Source organism: Mchenga conophoros, linkage group LG11 (assembly GCF_057382185.1).
Source record: "Mchenga conophoros isolate Kocher_MC1m ecotype Shallow Benthic linkage group LG11, M_conophoros_male_GT1.1, whole genome shotgun sequence".
Taxonomy (NCBI): Eukaryota; Metazoa; Chordata; class Actinopteri; order Cichliformes; family Cichlidae; genus Mchenga; species Mchenga conophoros.
The window spans coordinates 39,657,615-39,676,995 of NC_140536.1; positions in this window are offsets into that span (position 1 = coordinate 39,657,615).

A 19,381-nucleotide genomic window follows, 5' to 3' on the forward strand; every position below is an offset into this window, starting at 1 on the left:
GCAAATTATCCTCTTTAGATTGGTTGTGATTCTGTGAAGTCTGAGAATTTGCATGATGAAATACTTTACTACAGTTGAAATTCAATAAGGAATACACCATTAGTTTAAAATCGCAAAGTATATCAGATTCAGTTTGCACACAGCAAAGGTATATATTGGAGAATGTAGCAGAATCCAAATCAGGCTGATCTCGCACACCAGAATACTTCCTTTGTTGTTTGTGTGCTTGAAGTAACCTCCCTGTAGCCTACTAACACGTCCTAATTACAAGATAGATAGGCCTATCGTCGCAGTATAGTGTGATCGCTAGCCTGTCTCTGTGCTTAGGCATACAGCCGACTGCTGAGCCGTTTACTTCAGCTTTGATAGCAACAGCATCAACAGCAGGACCTAATGGGGTGCATGACCGAGAGATCTGAGCACAGGCCTTCCATATGCATCTCCCCACTGCATCACAAATCTCATGCAGCATTACCATGGGCCTAGGAGAGAGGGGTAAGCTACACTGCGCTAGCGATGTTCAGTCACGTAACATCACAGTAAATGGGATTTTTCAAATTTGTGTGTGTGTGTGCAGAATGTGGGCATGGCCTCTTTGGGTTTGTAATTTGCAGGCACTGTGAGGAAGCTTTACTAGTGTGTGTTTGAATTTCTTGCGAGTGAATGTGGGTCTGAATGTGTGTGCATAGAATATCATTATGCGTATGCATGTTTGTAACCGCCTCTGTGCAAGTACATGGTGAAATGTTGTTTACTGCCTTTTCCGCGGCTAGGCTGCATGACGGCATCCACACTGTGGGGGTTAAATAGCGAACGGGTGACGGGAGACAGCGCCAGGGTTATATAGCGGCTAACTGGGGAGCTGTTTAGTTTTATGTTAATTGAAGGGGCTTACACAGAACTCTATTGACAGTTAACATGCCCTTCAAGGTGTTCTTTGTGGTTCAGCACTTCTGTCAAGACAGAGGCAGTCATTTTGCTTCACCTTTATTTATATGCTTGACTACTCAGAACATTATGGAACACTGTGGGGCCCAGTAATAGATGTAGGAGGGGGGCAGGTATGTGTATGAGAGGTCAGATGCCTCGCAGACAACCCAACCAGGTGTCTGGGTCCTCTGTCTCAACCAATGGGAATGTCTGTCCATGAAGGGGTAACTAGGGGTAAGGGAAGAATAGAAAAAAAGAAAGAATATCTATAGCTTGTTTTGTGTATTATGCAAACCTTACAGGGCAAGAAGACAAGCAAAAGAGGTTGTGTATTCTTGAAAGGGTTACACTTGAAAAAAGAACCCTTTTTTGACCTCCAGAACAACATTATGCATGTTGACCGAGATACAAATAATACAGACGGAACATCACATGTCGCTGCCTTTACGTTTGAAGCATTTCATTTGAATTCATGAACACACTTGAAAACAGTTTTGATAAGTGGGGTGTGAGTGTCACTGCCATTTCTTGTCTAATTGGTTGGGGGAACATCTCTAGACAAGACCAGACAGGGTTTCCCACTCCAAGATCAGAGGGCTCAAACAGCAGCCCAGTCTTCCATCACACCACCAAGGTCACCTGTCACTTAGCACCCCTCGACCACTGTGCATGTTTGATTTGGTTGACACATTAACAGACAACTGTGACATTTAGTAGTGGATGCTAAGAAGACTATGCCCTTTAAACTCAGTCTTCACACTCAACAACCCTGTAATTCTTTCAGAGCAGCAACAGGCCAGGCAGTTTAAAAGCATAATCATGAATTAGTATGTAATTAAAAATGCATTGGAATCAATCAGTATTTAAAATAAGGTGAAGTTTAACCATACGGCCATACTTTAACCATGGTCTCTGTTGCTGTACCACTACCCAGCACCCTGTAAATAAAACAAAAATAAAACTCATTACACAACCATAAAATCTGCGTCAGCCCTTCTGTGCTCAGTGGAAATAACGAGGCGCTAATTTGACAAACAATGTCATTTTCGGTCAATAAGACAAGAAAGACCTCCCGGTAAAAGGACCTTGATGAAGTACATCTGGACAGAATGAAGTCACTATGCTAATATTAACTTGGTTGAGAAATGTCAAGCTAGTGAGGGGTGCTACATGGCTACAGCTAATCATTTAGGTTAATTGAGGTTTTCAGAAAGCTGCGTCTTATAGAATACCCATCTCTACTTCATGTCACTGCCCCCCGCAGAGTCTCCATGTACCAGTAGTGAAAGAGTGTTACCCACCCTAATTACATCACCCACTATTATCGCAGTATGACCTACCACTAATTAGAGAAGGACAAGGTTAAACTTTTCTCCCCAACCTTCCACACATGCTTTTACATATATGAATAAAATGGCTTCATATCTCTGACTTTCTTTTTGGGGATGACTAGGAAACTTGTATATGGGATTGCAAAATCCTTTTAATCACTGGGCCTTTTCAGAGTCTATTCTGCAACCATCTTCTTCACCTTTCTGCCCTGGTCAGGTTGGCAAATCAATGTCACAGAGGCCAAAATGCTTGACTGTGTGGCCCTGACATGGCTGACCAGAGAACAGAGAGTCCACCTTGGCAGCAATCCCTGAACAAATGCACAAACCTGCTCGTCGTGCAATAAAGATGATTTAGCACTGTAACTCTACCTGCCCGCCACCAGTCTCAGGTTTGTGTGCCTTTTGATTAATCATTGGCCAAGAGGGATTTATTATAAGGGGGATATTTGCCTCAGCGATTTAATAATGGTGGAGGAGGAACACAATTAATCAGATGGGGTCTACACATGCCCCCCTTCTAAAACATTGTAGAATTAATGAATATGCATATGTATATTTGTTAGCAACATACAGTCTCTACATACACCATAGAGTGTGAACTCACAGCCCGCAACAGTAGGCCTGTTCACTGTAAATAACTTTGCCCATTGTGCACTATGAATATATATCTATATCATGGGTGGCCGGATATCATTGCACTAGCAGGGGTTGGTGCAACAGCTTATTATTGTGTTTTGATTCAGAATCTACGGGTCCATCGGCTATCTGAACTCCTTCCACTCTTACACACGTGCACAAACACATGAACAGAGTGAGGGAACACACACTCTTATACATAATGTCACATATCTTCATCTTTCCTCCTCATGTGCTTTTCGTTAGCTCGTGCAGGTACGGGAACCTCCCTCCCACTCTCATAATCATGTACAAGCAGCCTGGCACTATAGAAAAATAATGATGTGCCTTCCTGTTGGCTCATTTATCAGCATGTTTTACAACAGGCGCCGGGTGGAAGTAATTAAACTCTGCCATCATTACAATGAGCCAGGCCCCCCTCTTAATAGACAACCAATGAGACACTAGAGGCCTGCCTGGTAATTGTATCTCCAACTATTTCTATCTCTCTCTCTTTCAGTGTGTGTGTGTGTGTGTGTGTGTGTGTGTGTGTGTGTGTGTGTGTGTGTGTGTACATCTACAATCCCCTTGTTTCACGTGTGGTTTTAATTAGTGAAGAAACAGAGTTGATAAGCAACTGAGAAAAGGAGAATGCACAAGTGAATTAGAGTAAGACGGTTAGGATCTTTGCTCCCTCAGTGTCACTTACAAAACTCCGTAACAATGGAAAAGTAAAATTCAAGCATTCGGTAGAAAATGTGCATTACAAGCTGATGTGAGATCTGTGTTGGGAATCAGTAGTCAAAATCTGAGAATCTCACAATTTGGTCTTCTCTTGGGAGAATGAAATCATGAACTATAAAGTCCATATACCGTATTTTTTGAACAATAAGGCATAACAATTGAATCTGTTCCTAACCATCAGGAACCCTCACGTTGACTTTATCGAGTGAAAAAAGTTAGCATTCATCCTAGCGAGCTAACTTCCTGCTAACTTCTAACTCTTTTAAATGTAATAAATTCTGTTTTCATGGTTGCCTAGATGTTAAACTTAATTGTTACACCTGGTAAATCTGTCATTTTATTACAGATGAAAGAATTTAGACAGTTTTTATCTCTCAGTGATCCTGCGGTGCTCGTTTGACTTTGGGACCTGAAGCAGAGTTTGGACCCAGATTACTACGGGAGGCTCCTGACTATGGTAGCCACAATGCTCCGACAATCCATCAAGCGGTGCAGCTGCGTAGCTATTAAAATTAAAGGATTTTAATAGTCAAAAAAATTCGGTACTATACCTTGAACCATGCGAACCCTCCTCTGATAATGCCCTTACAATAGAGTTCTTGATATTATTAAGAGACTGGCCTCCCAAGTTTGATACCATCTCTATAATAATTATTTTCTTTTATAATAAACACAAGCTGCAAATAAAGTTATTGAAATTTGGTCTGCTCCTTGGACCAAATTTAATGACTTGGGCAGGTTTGCTTTATCAGACTGTGATATTTTAAGCTGCTCTCTTATACTCGAACAATAATGGCCACTTTTCTCAAGGATACACCGGCTATTAAGATGCATGATTGGAGATTTACATTAGATCACTTGCCATTTCACTATACACAGTGGTTCCTTTACCATACCTGCACCATTTACTATCACTTACAGCTCTAATGGCACAATTACCCTTCACCACTGCCACTAATAGTGCTCTAAGAGAACCTTTTGATGTAGGGCTGATGTTACAACCCTTGTACATACCCCTTCAAACTCCATTCTAGCTCCTACTCCAATATCTGCACTCAGCCCCTCTAAAGCCCCTAACCCGCTGGATATCGATTAGGCCGATGACCCCAACTGCTACCCCCACTCTCTAGCAGCAACCCTCCTCCTACTTATCCGGTTCGTTCCTTTACCATGCTCTCTCCACCCATCATAATCCCATGATAATCAAATAGGGCCCACACTGCCTCTTCAGGTTGTACCAATTAGCTGGTGAGCGGGTCTGGGGCTAGTGATAGTGTTACCAGCAGAGGCAGAAGCAAACACAGTAGTACCGGGGGAGGCTGTAAACATCCATTAGCGGTTAACCATCCTCACTCATTTTTCCTTCCCAAAGCTCTCTCATTAGTGCAGTGAGCCCTGACAGGTAAACAGCACTAATGGGAATGGCCTATCAATAAACGCCTTGTATGTTAACAGGAAGCGCTAGCAAGGGGACAGACGATACAGACCAACGGCGATAAAGAGAGGGAAGGCGTGGATTCTCTAATATAAGTAGCTATAAACACAGGGAGGAGATAGGTTATTAGAGATAGACGTTGCATTCTTGGGTTTTATTGTGTTCCTGGGTGCTTTGCTGAAAGGTAGGTTGGATGCACTGTTGCACAAACAAGCAGGCAAGAGAAGTAGAAGCCATTTTGGCCAAGAAAAGATCTGAGGCATCATCTAATAAATATGATCTGAAGTCTTTTGAAAGACACTTTGAAGTGACTGAAGTAATGTTGCGAGGGTACTTCAAGGCATGACCTCAGGTGTTTCAGAGACTATATTTATGTGTGGGTATTGTGCGCTCAACGTCCCTTTGTGTTAATGAGTATACTTTGGGTATCGCCACTCACAAGAAAGAAAGAAAGAAAGAAAGAAAGAAAGAAAGAAAGAAAGAAAGAAAGAAAGAAAGAAAGAAAGGTCTAAGGCAGCTAAGAAAAGATGAGAGAGAGATGTTATTTATGTTTGGAGCAGGTTCACTCTGAGTTCACCTTACCATGAGACGTCCCCAAGCGGTGACAACCGCACTGCTGCTGATGTGTGTGTGTGTGTGTTTGCGTAAATGCATGCAACTGCTTGTCCATAAGCATGTGTGCATGACAGTGTGTGCATGTATGTCTCATCTGAGGGTCGGTCAGTGAGCAGTAACATCTTAAAGAGGACATCGCAAGTGAAGTGGATGTACTGCATGGTGCACTGTGTCTGGTCTGTGTATGTGTGTGTGCATGTGTGGGTATGCGTATGTCAGGGGCCCATTACTATGGCTGTGGAGCACTAAATCAGCAGTACTACTGCAGTGGATAAAGCCAATGATACACGGATTACATCCACACTCACTCTCTGCTGGCTGTGTTTATCCACAGCCAGACAGATAAAGAGACAGCACCTACACGCGAGTATGTCTGTGGGTGTGTGCAGGACTGCATACGGGCCCATGCTTGTTAGTATGCGTTTGCACATTTTCCACATATATTTTTTTATGCATCTATGTTCATCAGTGTGTGCTTCTGGGCACCACGCACACCTCCTTACTTTTAAGCGTGGTATACTTTTAAGAGAAGCATACACAAATATACAGAGAGAGACATCGGCTGTCTCTGTATGTCACATTTAGAGCAATATTTAACTGTCATCATCAAGCAGGACACTGTTTGGGCAGTGTCTGTAGCCTGGGGTTGTATGGACTCTAATCCACAGTCAGCCTGATCCAATAAACAGCACCTTATCCATGTCTTTCTCAGCCCACATTTACCACTTCAGCTACTGCAACAGAAACCCACTGGCAAAGCACAGATTCTTTATATTAAAAAAAATCATATTTTCAAGATTACAGGGATAAAAACTGCAATACTTTCTGATAAAAATAGAAGGAGGAGAATTTTTTTAAGCTGATTTGTGAAATTAAAAGCAAATGTAGGTGACAGCAGTTACAAAGTTGTACCACAAAACTCATCAATTTCCAATAATTTTGCAGTTTTTTGCTGTTGTTGTTTGTTTACCGTCTCTAACATCATTCCTATAGCACCAGCCTCATCACCAGTCCTGGGTTAGACCCCCTCTGGTCTAATTACACAGGCTGACCTCCCACAGGTCGCCTGAGTAAAGGCCTCCTAAAGATCAATATTCATTCTTTTAGATCTGTCATCTGCTTTTGACACTATCGACCACCTTCTGTGTCTGCTCTCCCCCTCTTCGTTCTTTATTCATCTATTTACCCTTCCCCCCCAGCCCCTATATCAGTACTTGAACTGGGCCTATACTCACTCAATTGGAGGTATCTGATACTTCAGAACTTTGTCAGCATGTACACTGTTACTTTTAGTTGTACAAGTGATTTTATCTAGTAAATGGGTTGTCATTTATATTAGAAGAGTGGAAGAATTTTTTATGATGTAATGTTAGACTGAGCTTGGCTAGATATTTGGCAGAGAAAGGCAAACTATGCCCACAATGGAGACATCCTATGAGCAATTTTAATACAATATGGGCTTGTCTACTTGTGTTTGTAAATGAGAAACAAATAAACTAGATTTTCTTGAATAGCTTGTAAGATCACACCTTTTACAAGAGGGTGCAATAAAAGCTGTGAGCAGTTCAGGGGCTTATTTAGACTAAAAGCACCTTTGTTATTTCAGTTTAATCAGCACCTCTTCACACTGCATGGATTGTTGTGTGCTGTATATGCACTGATGCTACTGCAAGTATGCAATCAAAGCATGCAGACAAACCAGTGCACTTTGGGGGGGGGGGGTTTACACTTAAAGAATGTGAAAAGTTAACTTCTTTTGTCTAAAGTGGAGGAGCTTGATGGAGTCAGAGGATGGAAGTCAGATTCAGACATTCATCTTTCCACCTGTAGTGCATCACTGACTTTGGCCGGGCCTGCTGGCCTCATGTTCTCTGCAGCGGTATTATTGTAGATAAGCACCACGTGGCTAATGAACAGAAAAGGGGCTTGTTGAAGGTCAGGCTCTTCATTTAGGGGCCCTCCAATGAGCTGGCCCACTCTACGTGGCTAAATGCATCATCATCATAATAATGCCAAGGACCCAACGTTTTAAAACTCCTGCATCTTTTTTTTCTTTTTCTTTTTTTTTACCACCCCCACCCAATTTTGCTTGGCATACTTTACTTTATGTCTCTGATATCCCCCTTCATCTGAATTATGTTGATTTTTCCCGTTTCTCTCTGAAAGGCTTTTAAAGGTCTTAGCAATTATCCCTTTCTGGATGTGCTTAGAGAAGGATGCTGTCCATCCAGTGTGTGCTGATGATAGGGAAACATGATTTAACACAATCAGAGATGCAAAGCAAGGCTGGATAAGGGTGCTGATGTGACCGGGTGCCAAGGCCGGCCAAGGTCATGTTCATCTGCATGATTAAGGGAGATGAATTCTGCCCTGACCTCTGAATTGTGCCAGAGGAAAGTAATAGTGTCTATGAGTATGTAGGAGACTCTTGTGTGATTCTCCAAATGTAGAACTATTACTTTAAAATAATCAGACTAATTTCATAAATGTCATTATTATTCTGTTTAAAAATCAGTTATACATCCCATTACAGTTATACATATCATTTTTTGCTCTCTAAACTCGTTGATTCTTGGTGGATATTGAGGGGTAAGAGGGTCTTTCTGTCCATGTTTTTCCTCAACTACCCCTCCTCCTTGTGGATTAAGGGGAGGTGGTTGTGGTCACATTGCTCTCTACTGTCCCCTCCTGGAGGAAAAAGGCAGCTGGTTTCCACACACTGACACCTGCCCATCACACTCACAGTGCAGAGAGACTCATTCACTAAAATCCTGCACTTTTAACAAATGTAAACAAGGCACAGCTGTGTTGTGTAATTCTGCATCTTACTGAATTAGTAATACCTTCCTCATTTATTTCAAGGGGGAAATGTCTGCATTAATAGGAACTGACAAAAAACTTGCATGCAAAATTTCTATTGTTTTTTGATAATCAAACTTTCAAGTGAACTGTTTATTTTTTTCACACTTTGAAATACATTAAACTATGTGCTTTATTGTCCTTCAAATACTGTGAGCACTATAATACTTATCCTTGCTAAAAGCATTCATTTAAAGGCTAATTTTGTGTCTGCAATTAGGAGGAGGGGAGGGGGGGTCACAATACCCGCTTTTAGTATACTGTATATTAAACATAGCACGCTGTACTCTAAGGTATACATTAACACAAGGTTACTTCTGTTAAAAAGTCTAGAGTGTTTTCGCAAAACCTCACCCTATAGTCCTTGTTTCTTCCCAGTACCCAGTACTGCTTGTTCCCGTAAGTGTCCAGTCCAGCTTTACAGCCAGCTCCAGTATGCCAGCTGGCTGGGGAAACAGCCCTCCTCCCCCAAACAGTTCCCCCCTATGAATACTAATGTAGCAATGTTGCCGAGGCCACAATGGAAAAGATGGGGACAAGTGAAAGAAAAGGTGGTATAATAAAAAAAGAAGAAAGAGGAAAGTGTGTGTGCGTGTGTGTGTGCTTGTGTGCGTGCGTGGGAGGGGGGGTGTATGCAGCAATTCTACATGTACACTTAAACACTCTTTAAGAGAACTGTTTTCTTTACCTTTGCGGCTCAAAAAGGATAAAGGGAAGCAAAATACCACAAAATTACAGTAGGGTAAATGTTGAGTCACTACATCTCCCCTCCTTTGCATTCCTTGCCAGAGACATACTTTTCTTTCAGAACCTCAACAGACACAAGAACGAAGCTGCGAGAAAAAGTGGAGAGGGGCACAAGGAGGAGGGCAGGAGTGAGAACTCTCCTCTCCACAGCAAAGTGGCCAGGTGTCAATCACCTCCTCAGGTGTGCTTCAGAGGCACACACACGTGTGTATCATGCACCACCAATATCTAGGGGAATTAAAAATACACTGGCAAAGAGCAGAAAGCTGAGGGAGAGAACGGAAGACAGACAGTGAGATGGTAAAAGAGGGAAATGAGGAGGGGCCAAGTGGGACAGAGGGGATGTGCAAGGAGTTCAGTCGGGATGATGGAAAGGTCAAAAAAAGCATTCAAAGAGCGCGAGGCAGGTTCACTGAAAGTCATTACCTACCTCAAATTACTTGGGCAACAAGCTTTAAATAAATAAATAAATCAGTTTATATCAACAACACAGGAGAAATGGAGAGACTGGGGAGATGCAGAGGAAAAGCATGGGTGGGAGGTGGGCGGGGTGGGCAAGAGGAAGAGAAGGAGGTGGAGGAGAAGGACAGGAATGAGGCAGAGGGGGGCAATGGCAGGAGAAGGATGAAAAATCGATGGACAAACAAGTGAGAGGACACTTGCAAAAAGGAAGCCAAAGGGGGGAAAATTAAGCATTTAAAGAAATTCTGTTTTGGTGGTTGCGGAGGAGGATGAGAAAAGGAGAGATGGGGGAGGAGGCAAGAGGCCAGGAGCACAAAAGCGCCTGAGGGTGGAGGGGTGTGAGTGTGGCAGAGACGGGCGGACCACAATGCCCTGCAGCTCGATAGGGTTGAGTGACCACATCAGGTCTGGAGGCAAACGGCGAGACATGGGCAAAACCCAATGGCTTTAAGTCAGGAGGATTAGATTCAGGGTCTCTCTCTTTCTTTAAACCCCCGCTTCTCCCCCTCCACCTTTCACCCCCTCCCGCTCTGTTCATGTTGTATTAGGTGGACTGCCCCATTGCTGCTGTCCAATCAGTAAAGAGAAGAACCAAAGTATTACTAATAGTCTGGTTTTAATGTTTCAAGTGGTAAACTGGAGAGCTGGCCCGTATGCTCGGCACCAAGGTAAACAGGTCAATAGTATTGATCCTGATTCTGACTCTCTCTCTCACGCACACAAGCACACATGCACACATGCACGCACATACAGCCCCTCAGCTCAGAAACATGGAATGCATTAGAGGCTTTCTGCATTGCACCGAAGTTGCAGATGGGGAGTTGACACATGAATACACAAAAATGGAAACATGCACCTTTTATCAATATTCACACATGCAAAACAGTAAAACAGCCTAATACTAGAGGTCCACAGGCTTCATTGCACTTAGATGTAAGAACCAAACAGGTGTCCACAAGAACACGTTCGCTCTCTCATTTTGTCAAGTCTAATATCACTCTGTCAAACAATTCAATAAAATATGTGGTAGGTAGCAGTCAGCGCAGCAGCAGCTGCACCCAAACACAAGGGCAGAGCAAATCATTTGAATACAGATTCCTATTGTCCTTCTTATGTCAATAAAACTCAGCAGTGCTAAGGAACAAGCGTGGTCAGCAACATTATGGGGCTAATTAGCATTTTCTTCTTTCTTCTGCTGGTTGATCTATTTAAACAAGCCTGGGGGGTCTGCTGTACTTACTGTAATTAAAGCAAAAGGAGTGACTCTTGCTTGAGAGAAGGAACACACAAAGCCTTAGTGGGACCTCAAAACTGTATAGCTAAGTATCCCGGAGTGGTTTCTATACACAGAAATACAAATGGCGATACAAAAAAGGTACATGTTGCAGGTGAGTGCTGTGGTTAGTGGGTTTTTTCCACCCAACAGGATTTGCATTTGTGCCTCAGTATGGCCATACATGTCGAAGAAGCCCCGAATGATACTTATTTAACCTACTTCAGCTACTTAAGCTACTTCAGCAGCACAGCAAAGTTGCTGAAGCTGCACCCTAGACAGGCAAAAGAAAATTCCTTTTTGGCAATGCATAAAGAATTTCTGCAGTGATAATGGAAGGAACTGCAATAAACACACAATCCCTTCTCCTTCACTGAGAAGAAATGACGAAATAAGGAAAATGCAAAACAAAATCTTGGGGAAAAAAAGGTTTTTGAAAGAAGCTAGTGATAGTTTTTACTGATTGACAAGAAATCAAAAAGACAACTCCTCTCTGCTCAGCCTTTTCTGGCTGTGGGGCACGTTAGGCACATCGGTGATCACTGAGGTATTAAAAGCACAGCAATGACACCAAAGCAATGCAGCTATCCTGCTTGAGATTATGACACTTACCATAGATTGGATAACCCTTATTAGGGCATTCATTTAAGCTAACATGAGGCAAATTATAGGCTGTCGAGACACTGACACCCCAGCTGTTTAGACAAGGGTTTGACACTAAAGAACTGCTGTTGCATGATTTTCCTCAATGTGATTGATGCAAAAATTTCTCTCATGTGATGTATCTATGATCTGAAGCATATTATTATACTATGAGTATATAATTATTTCTGAAAAGTATTATTTTGGAATTAATTGTCCTCAAACTTCCGGGTTTTTTTTTCAGAATCATTACATAATTTTGGAAATAAGCACATCCTGTCATTTACTGCTAAAACAGACACACAAAGATTGCCTTCTACGGCTAAATGAGAGTCTAACAGCTCAACGCTGTTGCTCTTCGCTTCCTGCTTGTTACAGCTCTCTTCTTGCTCAAAAGGAATAGCAATAAGTGGCAGTATCCAGCTCTTCAACCAAATGCAGCTGCCAATGCTCATTCTGCACACATGTGAACGGAGACATCGATTATTCGTTTGGCTTTCTCTTCGCCAGCAAAGCCTTTTCCCTTGTTCAGCAAGGCATTCGAGACTTTAGCAAATCCTGTACACTGTGGTATCAATAACACCACACGTCGAAAAACTACAAATAAAGACTGGATAAAATACTGTACATTTACAAAGAAAAGGTCGATGTTCTTCCACACTTGTACTTTTCGAGGACAAAGCCTCACGTGTTATGGGGTTAAGCTAAAATAAAATACCTGGGAATAAGACACATTCAGATCTTAAAAAGTCTAATTGGTTCAATGAGTGTGAGCATGTGTCTTCTCTGCCACACTAGAAATGCCAAGCAAGGCTGGCCTTTTTTCTAAATGCATTTCACTGAACACTTTCTCAGGAAATAGACAGATTCTGCACTTTTTGCAATTTGTGTGTAACACAGCAGCAAGTACATGCCTCTAAGGCAGTGCACATTCATTGCAAGTCTAAATTAATGTTATTGAACAGCATCCACATATGTGCATTTATCTAAACAATGTGTGTGGGGGGGTGGGTTCACACACACATGTGTACATTTTTCTGTCTAAACATGCTTACATGATTTGTACAAGTGCATGCAACTTCTGTGTTCATGTGCATGTGTATGTACAAGCCCCGAGGAGAAACCCGGTTTAAGGTTGAGTGTGACAACCAGCCATACTGCCAGATCAAGACCTGTCAGCCATGCAGCCCAGCCCCACTGTTCCTCCACCTCTTCTCTCTCTCAATCCGATTCCTTCATCCATACTGCAGCCTTAAACAAGTACCAGCACTTATCAGCCAGAAAAATAATTGGGAGGTCTACCGCTTGCAGTATCCTGGTCCCCGCCCTCCACCCCCCACTGTCCATCCAGGTCACTTCAGCAATGTCAGCACCCATTAGAAGGAATGCTATGTGCGACAGCAAAGTGTAACCATGTCTATCACTGACTTATTTTCTCTGCATCTTCTGTCTGTTTTCCTTTATCTTTCTGTAGATCCATCTAAATCATTTATCTAGCTATGTAAAGAGTCATGAGTTCGATGAGTCTTAAATTCCACCTAAAAAAGAAAGAAAGATCAAACTGAAAGATCAAAACATATTTAAACAAGGGAGCTGCTGTGCGTCGGTGTTTGTGTCCCTCTCTGTCTTGGCGAGAGAAAGAGGGAGAAAAGGAAACATGGATTTTCTCCCTTAAGGGGTCTACGGAGAGACAAGAGAGTCAGTTGTGTAGTGCAGGGTGAAGTGGACAGCATTGTGGGCGCTCTCCAGCATCAGTACGATGTCACTGTCATGTCACAAGGCCGTCTGAGCATCTCGTGCGGTCGAGCTGGCTGGCAAGCAGGGAGACAGAGAGATAGATCCAAGGGGCCGGCGGGAGTTGATGTTGCACCGCTGTTGTTGCGGATATGTAGTGGCATGTGTGCGTTGTGTGTTTGTGTGTGTTTCTGCACTGAGGAGCCATGACAGGGACAGTGGTTCAGCTGTCATTTCGGGTGCTACGATGCGATTGGCCGGGGCTGACAGGTCAGGGGGGTTCATGTCCAACAGAGCAGTGTAGTCTGTGTGTGTGCTGTGGTACATAAGGGGACGCAAGGGTATTACTTCCCAAACGTCACAATCACTGAGCTATGTCTACCTCTCCACATAAGCCTGACATGCTGTGACCTTACCCAGCCCTGTGGTATTTGGGTGTAATAACCTTTTATTGATACACAGGGGAGAGTGGTATAATGTAAAAACAGTCCCTACATGCTGAAATTAAGTCTATTTACGTATGAAACCAGGGTAGCAAACTGCATAGGACCGTCTATAACTAAACAAAAAGCCTTTAGGCAATGTGAACTGTATGGCCCTCTATTTATACTTTGTACTTCATTGGTACGCACTGATGTCCTTTAGGACCCTCATACGGTCATCCACTATGTCACCATGCAGCCTATACAGTTGACTCTTGCATAACTGAGGGCAGCTCCTAAAACCTCGGACCCATTTCTGAATATGTTACACACCTAACTACTACTCCCACGCATGTCTCCCCTAACACCAAGACACCATTTTGCCCTTGAGCCACTCTCAGCCTAAGCTTTTCCCAGTGTAAGTCCAAATGCCTCCCGCAATGCACGAGGTGACATTGAGAGGCCCCGGTGTCTCGGCGGATTTGGGGTATCCATCCAGCTGCCCGCACACAAATAAATAATGCAATGGCCGGCTAATGCAGTGGGCCCTGACGCAGTGGCTGACGTTGCCTGCAGCTACCTTTGGGCTGGAAAATAATTACCATGCAAAAGAGGGAGGAAAAAGGCCCCCATACACAGTGTAATGGGCTAAAATGGGGTGATACAATGCAGCTGCCCTCCACAATTCAGTGCTTCTCTCTCCCCTGCTCTTTCTTTTTCTCCATCACTGACACTCTACCTCTTTTTTCTGCCATAAACAGCAGCCAGTGCCTAGCCAACCAGTGGCGTCCATTCCTCTAAGGAGCACAGAGAGATGAGAGGCTGTTAGTGGCACGAGCCTGATGTTTGTGGATCTGAGGTTTCCACTGACATAATGCCACACTTGTTGTAGCAGATACAACTATAGAAGTTGTAAAAACAAAGGAGTGAATTTAAAGCGGTACCAGATGTCTTTTTGGATTCATCAGCAGTAGATTATAAACTTGTATGTCTATAATATACAAGCACTTTAATGCTCAACAATTTTTGGAATGAAGAGAAAATTCTCTTTATTTTGATATTGGAATATATTTTTTTAGAGAAAAAAGTTATATCAGCCAAGTATTGGAAGTCTTTTGCTCCCGTGCACCCGTGTCCTGCAGTGTGTAATATTCCACTTAGGCCTTGGCATTGACATTGGGCTCAGTTTACAGTGGAGCAAACAGATGGGTCGGTATGTTGACTAATCCAGTGCAGGCAAAGACATGCTGATCATAAATAGAGGGCTGATCAATGCTCTGCTGTTTACAAAGGCCTAACAGTGTTTGCTGAGAAACCTTTAAACACCACCCCTCTGCTCTCACCTATCAGCATGATTATAGGGACCTGGAACAAGGGTGTCATTTATCTTGTCCCTCAAAAAGACATTAACTATGATGCACTCTTTGAGAGTTTGGCAGTCCTTTTTTTTCCTTTAACTGTCCTTTTTTGTGAATACAGGGAAAAGACACAGTGCTCCTCTTTTTGTAAGTGAGGAAGCACAATATTGGAGGTGATATAACATTCAGCCAATGTCCTGAGAATCAAGGACGATTTTTATGAGTCAAGAAACTGATGGAAAATTGGATTGGGAAAATCTGGTCATTAACAGAATTTGAGACTATATAACTTAAAAATGTGAATTGTCCCAGCCTCGACACTATCATACAAAAAGACTGCAATATTGATGCAAGTATACAGGGTGGGCCATTTATATGGATACACCGTAATAAAATGGGAATGGTTGGTGATATTAAAGTCCTGTTTGTGGCATATTAGTATATGTGAGGGGGCAAACTCCTCAAGATGGGTGTTGACCATGGTGGCCATTTAGAAGTTGGCCATCTTGGATACAGCTTTTGTTTTTTCAATAGGAAAAGGGCCATGTGACACATCAAACTTATTGGTAATGTCACAAGAAAAACAATGGTGTGCTTGGTTTCAACGTAACTTTATTCTTTCATGAGTTATTTACAAGTTTCTCTTTGTTCACAGCCATTGACATGTCGAAGAGGTTAACACGTGAGGAGCGGATCGAAATCGTGTTGATATCTGGTGAACGCAGTAACCGGGTCATTGCAGCAGATTTCAATGAAAGACACCCTACGAGACCACCCATCTCCAATGCTGCAGTTAGCAAACTGCTTGCTAAGTTCCGTGAAACTGGTTCAATGTTGGATTTGCCAAAATGTGGACGCAAGAAAACTGTCACTAATGAAGAAACATTAGTGGCTGCCCATCAATGTGCTGCATTTAACAGCCAAAAATCACATGATCGCCTTGTAAAAACAGTAAGAACAAGATCTGGAAATGTGGCTTCATCCTCAGTGACAATAATAGACAAATCTGATTTTAAATCTGGACTTACCAATGGTTGTATATTTCACTATAGGGGACCATATGTACTAATACCTTATCCAAATGCTGAAGTCAGATGTTCCATGTAAGGAGAGGAGATTGTAAGTGTAGGTTATAAAGATGCTGGGCAATGCATCAGTGACCTGCAACATGCAATTAAATCAACAACAACATGGCTGGGGAAAAAAGGCAATCTAGTTATAGATATGGCCAAGTTCTGACCTTAACCAAACTGCGATGCTGTGGCGGTATCTGAAGATGTTCCGTCAAGAAATCCTAGAAACCCTGACAAACTGAAAGCATTCGTCTCCACACTGTGAATGTCATGTAACATCTGATGGAGTCCGGTGGTCCTGAAAGATTTTGCTTATTATTTCTAATATGTTCAGCAAACAGTGTTATTAGTTTATTATGTTTTGACTGTAATTGGGGTGATTTAGATGAATCAAATCAAATCAAATCAAAATTTATTTATATAGCACATATTAAAAACAACAGTGTTGACCATAGTGCTTCACAGTCAATAAAAACATGAGACAGTTAAAACAAACAATAGAAGAGGACAACAAACAATAGGTAACAACGCAACAAGCTAAAACAGCCAACTAGACAGAATCAAAAGCCGAAGTAAAAAAATAAGTTTTAAGACGTCATTTAAAAGACTGGATAGACTCGGCAGTGCGAATATGAACGGGGAGGTTATTCCAGAGTCTGGGTGCCACGGATGCAAAGGCCCGGTCGCCTCTCGACTTCATTCGAGTCCTAGGTTGTGCTAGGAGCCTATGGTTGGATGATCTAAGTGCCCTGTTGGGATTGTATGAATGGAGTAAATCAGAAAGATAACTGGGCGCTAAATTATTCAAAATATTAAAAGTGAACAAAAGAATTTTAAAATCTATACGATATTTAACAGGGAGCCAATGTAATTTGGCTAAAATTGGAGTTATGTGTTCATGAATTCTCGTACCTGTTAAAAGACGCGCAGCTGCATTTTGAATTAACTGGAGCCGGCAAAGAGAGGAGTGTTGGAGGCCCGAGTAGAGGGAGTTACAGTAGTCCAATCTGGATGTAATAAATGCGTGGATAAGCTTTTCAAGATCTTTTAAAGATGAAGAATGACATCATAATTTGTGAGTAATAAGAACTGAACATTTTCTTCTAATTTTCATTTAGAAGTTTAAAGGAGTCTTAAAGTTCTTCACGCTCACATTTCAAGGTCACAATACCATGAAAACTGAAGTCTGTAAATGACATATGGCTGCTCTTACACACATCTTGACCCCCATCACTTTGACCTCACTTTCTGATGAATACGGTGGGATGTGGGGTAAGCGCCATGGAGACGGCCGGGCATCCTGGGATTGGAGTATGCCGCCTGCTACCAGGTCCCCTTCACTCTAGGGGCCTGTCAGTCAAAGTAGAAAACTTCCCTTTGAAGCTCTGTCAACTCTCTGGAGTGTCTCATTGCCCCAACCCCAGCCCCCACCACATACTCCTTGCCCCTTCCAGGCTCCACACCTCCATCTCTCTCATCCTCCCATGTGCTCTTCTCCTCTCCCTCTGTTGCCTCCTCCCTTCCCCTCGTGACCCCCACTTGAAATCCTCTGTCCACTGTCCCCCAAAGTTATCCCCTTATCCCCCCTTATCTCTGTCTCAAGCTATGCAATCCAAAAATTAAACTTGGGGGAAAAAAAGAGTGGCACAGAAAAGAGCTTAGTTTCACTTTTGCAAACCAAATAAGGTTTAAAATGGTAAGGCGTTATGAGAGAGTAACTCTTAAGCCCTGAAACAGACACGCAGGGTGATTCCCTACGGCTCGCTTGGTTCAGTCGTGAGTGACACTGACAGCTCTGGTGTATTTTCTTGTTCCAAAAAATAGGAAGAAGAGAAGAAAAATGAAGCTGCATTCAAAATTCTGGCACACGCTGCTTGATAATCGCTTATTAAGACATAATTTTCACACAGATTAGGTGCCAGCAACAGAAACCGTAGCAGCTGTTGGTGTTATCAATTAGGACATTGTTGATTTTATAAATCCAAATCACAAAAATGATACATTTTGACTTATCAGCAGCGCTGCTTACGGTAGATGCATGACGCCAAGGTGTGAAAATGATGTGCTAAGTGCTGATGTTTAAGAAAATGGTTTGAAGGCACATGTATCACAGAGTGCAGCTCTCATACAGAACCAGAGCATTAGACTTGCTGATAGCTTGTTTAGGAAGTGATGAAATGCGTATTAGATTTGTTGCGACTCAAACAGCTGTGTTCACACCTCATACTGGCTTGTTCGTGTTGCCAGTGGATTTCACATAAGTGCTCATTGACTTCCCAGTTACCCACACTAAACTAAATGATGTGTGTGAAATCTCCTATGTCCCATGTATCTGCAATGTGTATTTACTGTACATATTTACGCGTGTCCACATGTATCAATCTCAGGAAGTGTATTAAAGTGTAGTGTGTCAAACCTCTAAAAGAATTAATTTAAAAAAGAAAGAGACCAATAGCTCAAAGTCTGAGGCTGCTGAATATGAAGTCTGAGGCTTAATGAAAAGTCGGAAGGGACAGAGATAAAGGTAGAAGACTGAACAGTTTTCTCTCTGAGAAGCCTTGGGCGCTGGTCAAAGAGACAGAGCACAATTGAGGCTTCTCCGTTACCTAAACAAACCAAAACTGACCAATTAGCAAACGCTGTTTTCTATTTATCTGTGAAGGTTCTCAGTCATCCAGGTCATCGTAGTCAAAGGAGCTTGCAAAGAAAAGCGTCTAGACTTCTTTAACTTAAAGAAGTCCAGACGCTTTTCTTTGCAAGCTCCTTTGACTGTTTTCTATTTAGCTCATTTTTTAATTAACACCTCTGGCATAACCACTTCCCTCTAAAACCAGTGGTACATCAGATCTGCTCAAGAGCACTTTACTCATTCTTATATCAACCTGCAGTGCAAGTTTAAAATTTAATGCTCTCTGTGATGTCACCCACAGCCATAATCGATTTGGGGGTCTAAGATTAGGGGCCTTGGCCATTAAAAAAATGACAAGCATCCATCAATCGACAGATTCTATGGGGGTAGTGAGTCACACGAAACACATAGACAGGCATTGTACATTTGACCCTGCGAGTGCATTTGGCTGCACAGCTTCTCTCCTCCTCTGCGACAGTGCCGATGTGTCGCCCCCTTCAATGCCGACA